The sequence below is a fragment of the Apodemus sylvaticus genome, chromosome 8 (assembly GCF_947179515.1).
Source record: "Apodemus sylvaticus chromosome 8, mApoSyl1.1, whole genome shotgun sequence".
NCBI classification, from domain to species: domain Eukaryota; kingdom Metazoa; phylum Chordata; class Mammalia; order Rodentia; family Muridae; genus Apodemus; species Apodemus sylvaticus.
In genome coordinates this window covers 89,380,810-89,393,341 of record NC_067479.1, presented here as the reverse complement: position 1 = coordinate 89,393,341, position 12,532 = coordinate 89,380,810, and the positions used below count along the sequence as shown (strand labels likewise).

The window sequence follows — 12,532 nt, the reverse complement described above, 5'->3', positions numbered from 1 at the left end:
TGCCCTCAGAACAGTAGTCCCTCCCCACAGGACTCAGAGAAGCAGGTAAGGCAGGGATCTGAGAGCCAAAGCCCTGGCTGGGAGCTGAAGAGTGCCTTTGAACACTATGGGTTCTGAAGGATTCCCCAAAAGGAAGGAAGCCCTTTCACCTCTCCGGCAGGACAGCTGTTCACCCTCCCTTCCCGCTTCAACCAAAAGCAGGCTCAAAGGGCTTTTCCCAGCAACCCCACGAGGTCTAAGCACTAGATGCCCACTCCCAAGAAGGTGTTTTGGATTTACAGAAGATCAAGATTCCACCTCCAGACTTCTCTGCTCTCTAAGTCCTGCCTGGCGTTCAAATCAATACAAGTCCTGTGTCACCCAGCGGGGCAGGAGCAGGGCTTGCTATGACATTCCTTCCATCTAGGGAGGGGGTTGGGGTCTCCTTTGGCCCCTGACCTCAATCCCAACTGCAGGCAGCAGCTGAGGGCGGGGCGGGGCAGTGTCCCTGGCAAGCTTGGGGCTCCTGCAGGGCTGCTGGAGTGCTTCTCCAAGGAAGCACTGGGTGTCATTCATCAGCTGGTTTTCAGGACTGAGAGAAATCAATGGTATCTGCACTGCAAACTCATCATTAGGACGGGAAAACTCTGCAATGGAATTGATTTGTTTAAATATAATAACACAATTTAACAGAGGACTGTGGGGGTGGGGCGGGACCTCAGCAAACAAAACACAGCCCAGTTCAGAGCCAGGATTTGGACCACAGGGGAGCCTGTGGCAAATCACCTTCCATGGTGCCTGCTGAGCCCCTTGAAGCTAGGAGGAGTGCTGTCCTGGCTCCAGGTGGCCAAGATAGGACCTCAGCTGAGTAGACCCACATTCTGGGCTGGCTACAGCTCCTTTGCTCTTGGAGATGATTTTGCTTGAATCTGGGTTCACCCGACAAACTGTCACTAGCCCCCACCCCTGGGGTCCAGACACTTGTGGGGAGAGAATGAATAATCCCTGAGGTCATATCAGAGAGTGCTCAGTGGAGATGGGGTGACAAAGAGACAACATAGACCAGCAAGCACTGGCTGGGGCTCTCAGGGTGTCAGGAGCCCTGGGCAGAATTACTAGGGCAGAAAGATGGGGGTGGGCGTTAAACTTACGTCAAAGACTGAGTAAGGGTTTTGGGGGGGAAGATAACGGTCTGCTCAAGAATGAAGCGCTTCCCTGTCCCGACTAAACAAAAAATGGATAAGCACTGTGTCCGTCACCCGTACAGCGTCCTAGGACCCCGGACACTCTCATCACATGTCGCTTCATTTTATTCCAGTGCCCATGATGAAGGCGCTATTGTTACCCGTACGTCATAAATTATCTGAGCTGCCCGAAGTCACATAGCTGCTGAGCTCCACGCGCGCCTGCTCCCTGCCCCACTGCGCAGCTCCACCCCTCTCTATGACAGAGCATCCACGTGGGCAGACAGGAAGCTCCTGTCTCCGGAAACTGGGTCCGAGCCACGCTGGGTAGCTGGGGGCTGCGGTTCTAGGTAGCATCTGAGAAGGGTGTGAGGAAATAGTAAAAGCTTTGTTGTTCTGGTCCAGAATGCACTGTCTCCCGCAGTGAGGCTGGGCACGAACTGGGCACCAAACCAGGCCCGCAGAGAGGTGCCAGAGCATCCACACCACCAAAGGCCAGAGGCTGAGAGAAGCCCGGACAGCTCTCGGACCTCATTGTGCCAGGGAGATGGCCCTGCTGCCATCATCTAGTTTGGACTTTTCCATGGTTGTGATGGGAGGCTGGGGAGACAGAGAAGGATGGGAGACGGTGACATAGAGGCAGAGATATGGTAAGGCCTGGCTGCTGGCAGGAGCGAGATGAGGAGAGGGACACAGACTCATAGATGACTAAAGGGTACCCGGATGAGGCAGAGGTGGGTGTGGATGATATCCCAGGCTTCTTCCATAAGAGATCTGGCCTCAACATGCACTGCACTCTATATCAGTAACAACTGACCCAGGACCCCAGGGAGCACAGACTCCTGCCCCCAGAGTTCTGGCCTGGGGCTGGGTAACACAAGGCAGCAGCTTTTTCTGGCTCCGCTCTGTCCCTCTGCTGATTCTTCTCCTTTGTCAATGGTGTCTTCCACTGCTGCACCAGAAAGGCCCTGCTTGGGATTGGGGGCATGGAGGTAGGGCTCCTTCTGCCTTTCCTCTTAAGTCTCAGGGCTAGAGAGACAGATGACTCAATAGATAAAGCGCTCACCTTGAGAGTGTGAGGACCTGAGTCCCTTGCACAGCAGTTCAGAACTGCTGCAAAGCAAGAGGCAGCGGTGCATATCTGTAATTCCAATGATCCGACATCAAGATGGAAGGCAAAGGGAGAATCCCCAGGAGCTCAAAGGCCAGCCAGTCTAGTGTCCCTGTCCACAAGAGCAAACAGTGTGAGAGCTTGTCTCAAACAAGGTAGAAGGAAGGAGACCTTTGTATGTGAACGTGCACGCACGCGTCACACACATACACACGCACGCACGCACGCGCGCACGCGATGACAATAAAAAGGGGGTTCCAGAAATTTTTAGAAGGATTGAAGGAGCGCTGCCGAGGCCCTCTGTGCCAAATAGGGAAACTGAGGCCTAGTAAGGAGCAGTTCATGATCCATCAGCCAGCTAGTGGTGCAACCTGGGCAAAAGACCTGACTGGCCTGCTCTAGAACCCTCCTGAGAACCGGAGGAAGGAGAGCAGTTGGATAGGAACGCAGCAGTAGGCCTGGAAACAAGGGGAGGGGTGACCAGCACCTAGCAGGGAACTGTCTATGAGAGTCAAGTCCAGAGGCCGAGAGAGATCCTAGTGGGTCTGTGGAAGGGAGACACTCTGTCCAGCCACAGCTGGCACTGTCACCCACCCTGTGTCATCCAAAAGAGAGTCGACTGGGGCAGGGGTGGACACGCTCAGCTGTTTGGCCACTCAAGGATCTAGGCTGACTCCTGATTTTGATTTCCAGTTTCACCCCTTTCCAACTGTGGGTGGCCTCTCTGTGCCTCAGTCTCCTTATCTGGAATGCAGTATACAATAGGACCTTGTGTGGGGAGGTTTGGAGACTGAACTTCCGCATCCCATGTGCTGTGCTCAGCAGCTGACACCGGTCACTCAACACGGCAGGTGGCCACTGTCTTTACCACCAACTGAGCAACTAGCCTCTTTGCAGGAGGTGCAGCCGCCGCTGTCGACGCATCCTGCATGCTAACTGGAGGTGTGTGCGCATGCGTTCTCTTCCGTGTACGCAGGTGCTGATGAAGGAGCCCTCGGACTACTCAGTGTAAGTTACATCATTATCATATTGTTTCAGCTAAGGAAACCGAGGCACGCTGGGGTAGCCCATGTGCAAGGCTCGAGCCCAAACCTGGAAAACAGCTTCTGTTTCCACTGGGCTGAGTCCAAAGCCAGCCAGCCACTGGATGAAGGCCAGTGTCCACACACTTCTGGTCATGCTGACCCAGGACACGAACCAGACAAACACTGGCTAGGCAGGCATGGCAGGCCATGCCGGGAGTGCACGGGGAATGGGCAAGAGACCCTGATCAGAAGGTCATAAAGTTGCCAATCCTCAGCCTATTCTGGAACGTTCCTTTCTTGTTCCAACATATCATTCACATTTCCTAGGTTCCCAGTATGGCTGTATGAGAAAATCCCCGAGAGGTGCTCAGTTCCTGAGCCAGCTTTTTTTTTTTTTTTTTTGTACACTGCCTCGGTATATCCATGCCATACTTTATGGTCACGTGGTGCTGTCCACCTTCAGAGATGGGGATATCGGGAGCATGCAGGCTCCCAATATCCATGCCAAAGCCTGCCTCCTCTTCATTGCTGGAGGGGTAAGGACAGACAAACAGGGTTAATGCCTCACAGCGTCTGGGTCCAGCATAGAGAAGGATGAAAACTGCGTTCCCCATCACTGAGCATGCCCTTGCTGAAGGCCAGGGATGGTGAGGTTGGGATGGGGTGATGACTCTAGATAGGGAATACCCACAGAGACGCAAGGGGAGGGAGCCGGGGTACCAGCAGGGCCACTGCAGATAGCTGCAGAGACCTGAAAGAAGACTCCTCTTCAGCCTGGAAGGCGGAGCCTGGTGCCACCCCAGGAAAAAGGTCACTGAGGCAGGCGGGGAGCAAGCGTAGGCTGGGCAGGGGCTGTGGGAAGCTGGCCCTAGCTATTTTTAGCATCTTGATGCAAGAGAGAGAGGCCCTTCTCCCTACCAGGTAAATGTCAGCAGCACCAGAGCTTGTGGCCAATTAGAGCAGATAAAGCCCAGGAGGGAGGAGAGCAGGGCCACGCCTCCTCTGGACCTCTAGTGGCTTTAGCCAGTAGCTCCCTTGACATACAGCCAAATCTGCTTGGTCCCCAGAAGAGCGAGAGCAGGACCCATGATCCTCAGCTTGATCTTGGATTGGCTGTGTGACCTTGGCCAAATGTCCTGCCTTCTCTGACTCCATCCTCCCATCCCCCCCCCATTGGAATCAGGCTGACAGAAAGCTGTTTTCTGAGAATGACATGAGTCAAGGGTCACGGAGAGGCTTTGGGTTCAGTCACTTTTGCCAGCACTTGCTGTAGGCTGCTGTGCACTCTGCTAGGGTGCAGGAGATCCATGTGATCCCAAGAATCAGAGTTTAAGGAGCCTGCGGCTATAGCTGCCGACAGGAAAGAGAGAAGAACAAGACCGCCGTGAGTCGGAGCACACAATGTGGGGGGATCAGAACTTGCACTGATTGAAGACTGGTGTCAGCCATGAACTTCTCCCCGTGTACTACACTCGAATCAGCCTGGGCCACCTGCCACAGCCGTGGGAGGAGCACGCTCTCCCTGCTGCCAGCTTCGGGGGGGGGGCAGTCGATTATAGGAAAGATGCCCAAATCAGGCCGTCCTCCAAAACCCACTCCAAACAAGACCCATAGCCCACAGGTAGTGGGCTTACAATAAGGCCAGCCCCTGCCCTCCCTGGACAGTTTAGGCTAGGAAACTCTTGGGATCTTAAGCTGCCTTCATCAGCCAGGGAGAAGCTCTGAGCCTAGCTGGACTTTCCTTGGCCAGTTGTTCCCCATGGACCTAGACATTTCTCTCTCTCCCTCAGCAAAACCTAAGCACAGCTTGTGCTGACCAAAGGCAGATGTGCCTACCAGAGCCTGGAGGTGGCACTCGGTGCCTGGAGCCTAGAGAAGATCCAAGGGAAACTGAGGCACACGGCGGCACATTAGGGACTTAGAAGAAAAGTACAAACTCTATTCTTCTGGCACCTGCCCTTGCAAAGCCAGCTACCCACCCCTTTCCTTTATCACCTCATCATCCCTCTACACGGTCCTTGGGGCAGCCTCTGTCCAGCCTTTCCTGTGGCTTGGACGCTGGCAGTCCAGTTCAGGTTCATTCTTCAGGACCAGCTGCAGACCCTTACCCCAGGTAACAGGAACACCATACCATTGTCTCCTAGACCGCGGAGTAGATGAGCACTCAGCATCCCTCTGTGAAGGGAGCTGATGAGGACTATGGGTGGGCTCTGATCGCCAGTCTATTTTCTGTCCGTCTCCACAGCATCTCAACACCAAGTGAATGAGTCAGGATGGAGAAGATGTCACAGAAGGCAGTGATCAACTTTTACGGAGCTGGGCCCCTCAGCCCCTTCTAGGTGAGTCTCCACAGACAACCGAGCTCCCCTGGGTCCTGCTCCCTGCAGCAACAGCTCCTCAGCTGACTTTGCTTTCAGTAAACACAGTGCTCTGGTCACTATTGCTGGTTCCCACTGTCAGCATCACCATCACCCATACAGCCAGAGTTACTTAGGAGGGCAGTGTGTGTGTGTGTGTGTGTGTGTGTGTGTGTGTGGCTGGCATGTCATGCTGTGTTACTGGGTGTATCTCTGGGCCTCAGGTCTCATACCATGAGGAACTCGGCCAGGTGGCTTCTGAAGCACGTCCCTTCCCTGGAAGAGAATGTGACATTTTGATGATTCAAGACAGTGGCCAGCTCAGGGTCTGCTCCTTTGCCATGAGGTACGTGGGTAGTTTTGGATCCAGAGCCAAAAGGCACAGGTAGATTTGTCATTTACTACAAGTGTGGCCTGGGCATGTGTCTCTCAAACAGAGCACAGTGAACTCCAGGCAAGACCTGGTGGGTGAGCAAGCCTCAGTGGGAAGAAGAAGTGTTTGTATTAAATTCACAGAGTTCTCAGTCCTAACAAACAGATAACTGGTTGAACCAGAGAGAAACCTAGCCTGGCCCATCTTCGAAAGGATGCTACGTACCCAAACCGTAGCCTCTTGTGCCCGCCATAACGTATGTAGTTGCAGCTGTGGATCCCCAGCCTGGTTTCTGGGCTTCTGTAATCCCAACTTGTTCCCCAGGAACATGCACCCCAAACTCATGAGCTGAGTTCAGACCCTTGTGGGTGAAGGCCTGACATGTGCAGAGGGTAGCAGATGATACTGGTGATTTGGTCCCCTTTGGACTGTCCTCTTCCTGCCTTTGGGGAGGGAGGATTTTCCTCTCAGGAAAGGTAACTGGGGGCTTCAAGCCCTGCTGGGACCCTAGGGTACAGCTACGAAAGTAAGTCATCCATCATTATCCCTGTTCCTGGGAACCGAGGAGGCTCTGGTTCTATCTCCAGTATGGAGGCTGAGGTTGGAGGCTTATGCCCCCAGAAAGCTGCCCTTGTTCTCATTACAGAAGAAGCCAGGCCAAACTGGGTGTGAGCCTCCGGGGCCCTCAGGAGTAGCTGAAGCACCTGCTTCCAGCTGTGGCTGAACAGATCTTCCTGGCTGTCTGTGAGGCTCCCACGATACACAGACACCCCGGGAGACCCGTGAGGAGCGCCATGGTGCTTCTCCTCCTCCGAGCAGACTTCTTGGCTACCTCCTTGGTCTTCACCCTCACTGACTGGTCACTTCTGTGCCTGTCCACTGCAGTTCTGTGAGCGCTGCCTTGGTCTCACACTGTGAGGGCCCAGCATGGTACCAGTGCCTGTGAGAGTCAATCTGGCAGCAGGGAGAACATACAGCTTTCAGACAAAACTGGGCTTGATCCCAGCTCCGCCGATGGCTGTGTGACTCTGGGCAGGTTTCCTAGCCTCTCTGTGCTGTGTTGTGAGTTTCCTCATCTGTACAATAGGACAAACTCAATTTTCACTGGGTGGTTTGATGCCTTTAGGTTTACCTTCTGGTTGTACAGGCTAAGGAACAGCATCAGAGAAGGGCAGGGACTTATCCGAGGTCACAGAGCAGACCTGAGGGAAAGGCAGCCCTATCCTGCTAACCCGCAGGGGAGGGAATGAGCAGCAGACTGTAGACTATTTCCAGCTCCAGGCTGGAGTAACAAGAGGTGGGGGGGGGGGGGGGGAGGGGGGCGGGGCAGGCTGCAGAGGCTGCTGGTGGAGGGGTGGTTTGGAGGCCACAAATTCCGGGCAGGGGCTGGCGTATGCATTCTCAGCTGGACTGAAGACTGACAGGCATGCCACAGACGGCCCTGGAAGTTAAGTTCTGCCTGACCTCAGGCTGGGCCCAGCCAGCCTGCTGCGTGCTGGCCTTGGCATCCAAGGTCTTCTCAGGCAGTCCACACCATGCTTAGCCCTACAAGCGCACAGATGACAGATGATTACATCATTCCCTGGAGCCTCGGGGCTGGTGGGGCAGGAGTGGGTGGCTCTTGTCATGTGGCCGCCCAAGGAACATGCATGGAATCACCTCCTCAGGAGCCCAGATCTCCCCCACCCTTTCCCACTATGTCTTCCTAGTGATTCCATAGGCAAGCCTCTCTCTAGGAACTGCACCCGCGTATTCTCACAGCCACAGGTCCTGACTGCTGCCCACCGCCTAGCCACAGGCCCTGCTGTAGGCATACTGACTATCTGACCCCTCCCAAAGCAGATTCTCCCCTTCACCTGCAGGTAGTAAGGTGGGACCCAAAGAGGTATTGAGAATGGATCAATAAAAAAATATAGAAATGGAGTTGCAGAAACCCCAGAGTCTAGGCCCTGAGTTCACATTCTTAACCCTGTAATGTTCACCAGAGCCATCCAGTGTGCCTGTCCTCTATACATTCCTGCCACTGAGGGGACAGACGGTCACAGCCTGACAGGACACCCTCTCCTCTGCATCTGGCCTTTCCAGCTGTGATGGTCAGAAGCAACTCAAGTCTTCTCTCCTCTGCACAAGTTTCGTGTGGACTCAGCCGTATCCCCTCTGAATGAGCAGGACTCAGGGCTGCCTTACTCTGGGGCACCAGATCTCCAGGACCTGCTAGGTCATCTTCAGCAGCCTCGAACCTGGAGCCTCTCCGTCATAAGGGGTTGAAGCTAAATTTTATGAGGAGGAAAGAGTGAGACTCCACGGCAGAGTGCAGGTATGACCCTCCACGGCCACCATCCATCTCATGACCTGGGTGGATCTCACCACAGCCCGGGAGCTTGGGGTGGGTTTAGGCCTCTCATAGCCTCCGGTTTTTGCATCCAGCCAATAGGAATAATGCCTTTTATGAGATATAATGAGTTATGCAAGCACTTTGCCCACTGCAGAGAACCACAAGAAGCACCAGGGCTCAGAAGGCTTCAGGCATCCAAGCCACAAGACCAAGTGGACAGAAACAGTGGGGGGTGGGGTGGGGGCGGGGGCGGGGTCAGGAGTCCAGTCAAGAGACTTTGCAAACGGAAAGCTCCTCTGCTGCCACATCATCCCATCTCTCTGCCCTTGTCATCCATGCTGCCTGGTCTGGCAGACTTGAGAAATATCAAAACCCAGGCTGGCCATTTTAGTGGGGATGGGACTATGGTACAGGGACTGTAGGACAAACTGGAACACAGCGTACCCAAGAGAGCTCCCACACACCCTAATGTAGCCTCTCCCAAGTTGCTTGGGAAAAGATGGACCCTGGCATCACAGAGCCTCCTGCTGTGGAGGGGGCACTGCGGCTCATACAGTGGATGAGGCTCGGAGGCCAGGGGGCCTCGTGCAGGGTCAGCGGGCTGTGTGTGGCTGTAAGTGGTGGGACCTGAGCACTCACTCGATGGCTTCCACTTGGATGGAGATCTGGCTTCCGGGACCACCCTTTGGCACACTGGTCCTCAAGCTTTAAAGGACTTCCCTGTGCCATCACCATCTTGAAATCATTGATACTCTGTGCACAACTGACTTTGGTTTTTATTTTCCACTGGGAAATGATACAGCTGGTCCTGATTCCAGCAGATTCTCATGGGTACTTGGGTGCAGGCAAAATGGCTGTAAGTTAATGCTTGCTTGCCTGGGACTCTCTGCCTGAGCTGTGTCATCGGTTTGGTCTTCCATGTTTCCCTCTAGATCAACATAGTAACGTTCTCTCCTTCTCCAAGCCAGCTCGAGGGCCACTCCCCAGGGTTCATTCCTGGGCTTTCTACCACAACTTAGACGCTACTCTTGTGCCTGGGAGGGATCCAGCAGAAAGGAGAGCTAGGGTGCAGCGTGGTTAATCAATACCAATTCTGGCCCTGGCCCTTCCTGCCTCTGTAGCTCACCCTCTCCAGGATACCCCACTCAATGTGAAACGGCCAACTTCCAGAGGGAGCTGATCAGAGAAAGCTAGATTGTAGCAACCAGCCTCCACCACTGCCACTTTGTAGAAGACTTCTCCTTTTCTGCTAAGTTATCTCTACAGCTCCACCCTCACAAAGGAGCCCCAGGTTGGGAAAACCAGGACAGGGCTCAAGAGTGCACAGATCTGACCTTGAACCTAGGTTTTGAACGGCATATGGCCTTGGGCAAGGTACTGAGGCTCAGTCTCCACACCTGTACACTGGTGATGGTGACAGCTACTCCTCAAGGGCAGGTATGGAGGGAAAATGGCCCCAGTGTACGGTCAGGTACCCACAGGAACAGAGGATGTTATTATTACTATGACTACTGTTATTATCTCTGTGAATTAAACTAGAAGGCAAAATTCCTTAGCGGGATGGAGAGCCCTACCAAGCCTACACAGGACACTGATGGTAGAATAAAACACTCCCAACAACCAGGCTAGGCCTATACCGTCTTCTCTCTGGCTTCAGAGCTCAGGAACAAAAAAGAAGCTGGGAAATGAGCCATTTCCCCACACAGCTCCTCAAGCCAGATCTCCTGTCTCAGGGGGCCACAGATTCCCGCCCACCCCTCAGCAGGAGATTTCCAGTACCAATATAGCTGTCCCATCCACTCACCTGCTAAGGCTCCTGCCAGTCAATCACAGCTCAAGGCTCTTGTGATGTTGAGGAAGGGAGGCTGTGGCGAAGGAGGTGCTGAGTGGATCCTATGCTGTCTGAGTCCTGCAAGAGAAAACACAGAAGACAATGAGCTCTGGGTTCAGGACTGCAGGAAAGCCCCCCATTGGTCTCTAGCATGCCCTCAGAAGGGCCTCAGTTTCTTCCTTTGGAGAAGAGACTGTGCAGAGGACCATGTCTGTCCGGGTCCCTCAGACCACCTCCTGGGGAATAAAGCCAGGTGCCCAAGAGGAGCTCCATGGAAACCAGGGGCTGTAGCTCCTCTTAGAAGAAATTCATACTTGAGACTCTAGGATCAGCCCCAGTGGCCTCTATGGCCTATAGGCAGACAGCAGGGCTCCCACGCTTGGAGGCCCTGACGACCTGCTTCTGTTCTCGGCAGATTTGCGGCGTATTGATCAAGTCTCTCCCAGATTTTCCAAAGTCTCTTCAGAAAGGTCTAATCTACCTTTCCTTGGACATTGTTATGGAGGGCTCCAGGGACCACTGGGTGTTGGAGGGAGCGTGGGGGTCAAGCAAAGAAGACAGCAAGCCGGGTGCTGTGAGGGTGAACCCGTGAGCCAGCTGATGCGCGCCTTCAGTTAGGGAGCACCCAGAGCGTCCCCAGAGGCTCCCTGTTGTCTGGTTTTAGAACAGTGGTACCTGTGACAGGTGTGTATGTGTGTGTGTGTGTGTGTGTGTGAGAGAGAGAGAGAGAGAGAGAGAGAGAGAGAGAGAGAGAGAGAGAGAGAGAGAGAAAGAAGAGAAAGATTGAGAGAAAGATTAAGAGAAAGAGAAAGAAAGAGAAACATTTTCTCAGCTCTTCTACCAATGAGGAAACGGAGGCCCTAACAGGGGCACTCTCCTCCTAAGATTCCCTAGTTAGGTGAGAGGCCAGAAGGATATTATGTCTCCTAGATTTGCCTGGCTGATGGCACAATCAGGTATGGGGACTGCTTTGGCAGATTCCTCTGAGCTGTGCCCCCAGACAACTGACAGTTGGGGATCAGCTACGGTAGAATCCCTAGGGATGGAGGAAAAAGTGTCACAGAGAAGAAAGCTTTCTCAGGAAAAATTGCTCAGCCTGCTGGCCTGCTAGCTTTCTACCTCTCCTTCCTCCAGCCTGGAGCCCTGAGCCCTGGGCTCAGACAGGGCAGCATTAGGAGCCTCTTGTAGCATCTGCACAGGTGTCAATGAGCGAAGACACCCAGGAAGCCAATCTACAGCAGGCAAGCCTTCCTAAAACTCCCTTCTGGACCCTCAATACTGCAGGTGGCGCACACACTGGTATCGCCACTTTAGAGGAGAGTGTGAGATAGTCTGCTGGGCTAGCCCAGGACCCAGAAAGTCCATTTCGGACAGTCATGTATATAATAATCCAGGTGGTTCATCAGTACTGGGCTCAACAACCCCACAGTGAGCACTGCACATGAACACAAGCACAGAATGGACAGATTAGTGTATCATACACACACCCTGGAAATATCAGGAGGAGGTGGCCCTAACCATAGCCAGTAACACACATAAATCCCGCCAACACAGCACTGGTCTGAAAGCCAGCCACAGGCGAGAACACACTTGGAGACCACACAGACCAAGGCCAAAAAGAGACAAGGGAACTTGGGGCTGTAGCACAGCCAGGACCAATGGCAGCTTCTATCATGGGGCAGTTTGCTCTTCCTCTGTGACCTTGTGTGAGCCTTCAAGCTCACAAGGAACAAGAGTTGAGGGATAAGATTCAGCACAACTAGTATTTGCTGGGTACAGAGACCTAGTCCCTTTCTGACCCTGACTCTCTGAAAGGCTTAAGACCTCAGAAGAAACCATTCTCAAAGGAAGGAGAAGCAGGGTACAGCCAGCATCCCAGCCCACTTCCCAGTAGGGGTGGAGGCCTCAGGTGACTGGAGGAGCCTAAGGGTCATCCCAGACAAGAAGGAGGGGTCTCTCGCAGAATGCTCCCTCCCCCTCCCCCCAGACCACTCCTTTTAAAGTGGAACAGACAACTTTTTGGAGAGCACGCTCCACAAATCAGAATCCTTTACATGAATGGAGTGACATCTAAGAGGAACACAAGGCCTTCTAGGGAGTCTGGAATGTTGTGTTTCTTGGTGGCACAGTGGTTATGCAAGCATGTTCACTCTGAGATAATTTATTCAGCTACATAAGTAGGGTAGGACACTTTCCTGAGTAACACTTCAATAGCAGCTGGAAAAAAAAACAAAAAACAGCCCTGTTCTGAGTGACAGGTCTGGCTCCTCCCTGCACTGCCCCCATGTTCCACCTCCCTACTCTCAGCACTCCTCAGCAGCCTCACCTCTGCATCTG

The 12,532-nt window shown here is 53.6% G+C and overlaps 1 protein-coding gene across 4 annotated transcripts in view; it reads right to left on the bottom strand.

Annotated features, from left to right (window-relative positions):
- The window catches only part of Zmiz1 (zinc finger MIZ-type containing 1), a 203,552-nt gene that overhangs the window by 149,615 nt on the left and 41,405 nt on the right, over positions 1 to 12,532 (bottom strand). For all 4 annotated transcript variants that reach the window (XM_052189896.1, XM_052189899.1, XM_052189898.1 and 1 more), the window contains exon 2: positions 10,169 to 10,273. The gene's annotated coding sequence lies outside the window, so the exon portion shown is untranslated. The remainder of the gene's footprint in view (positions 1 to 10,168; positions 10,274 to 12,532) is intronic.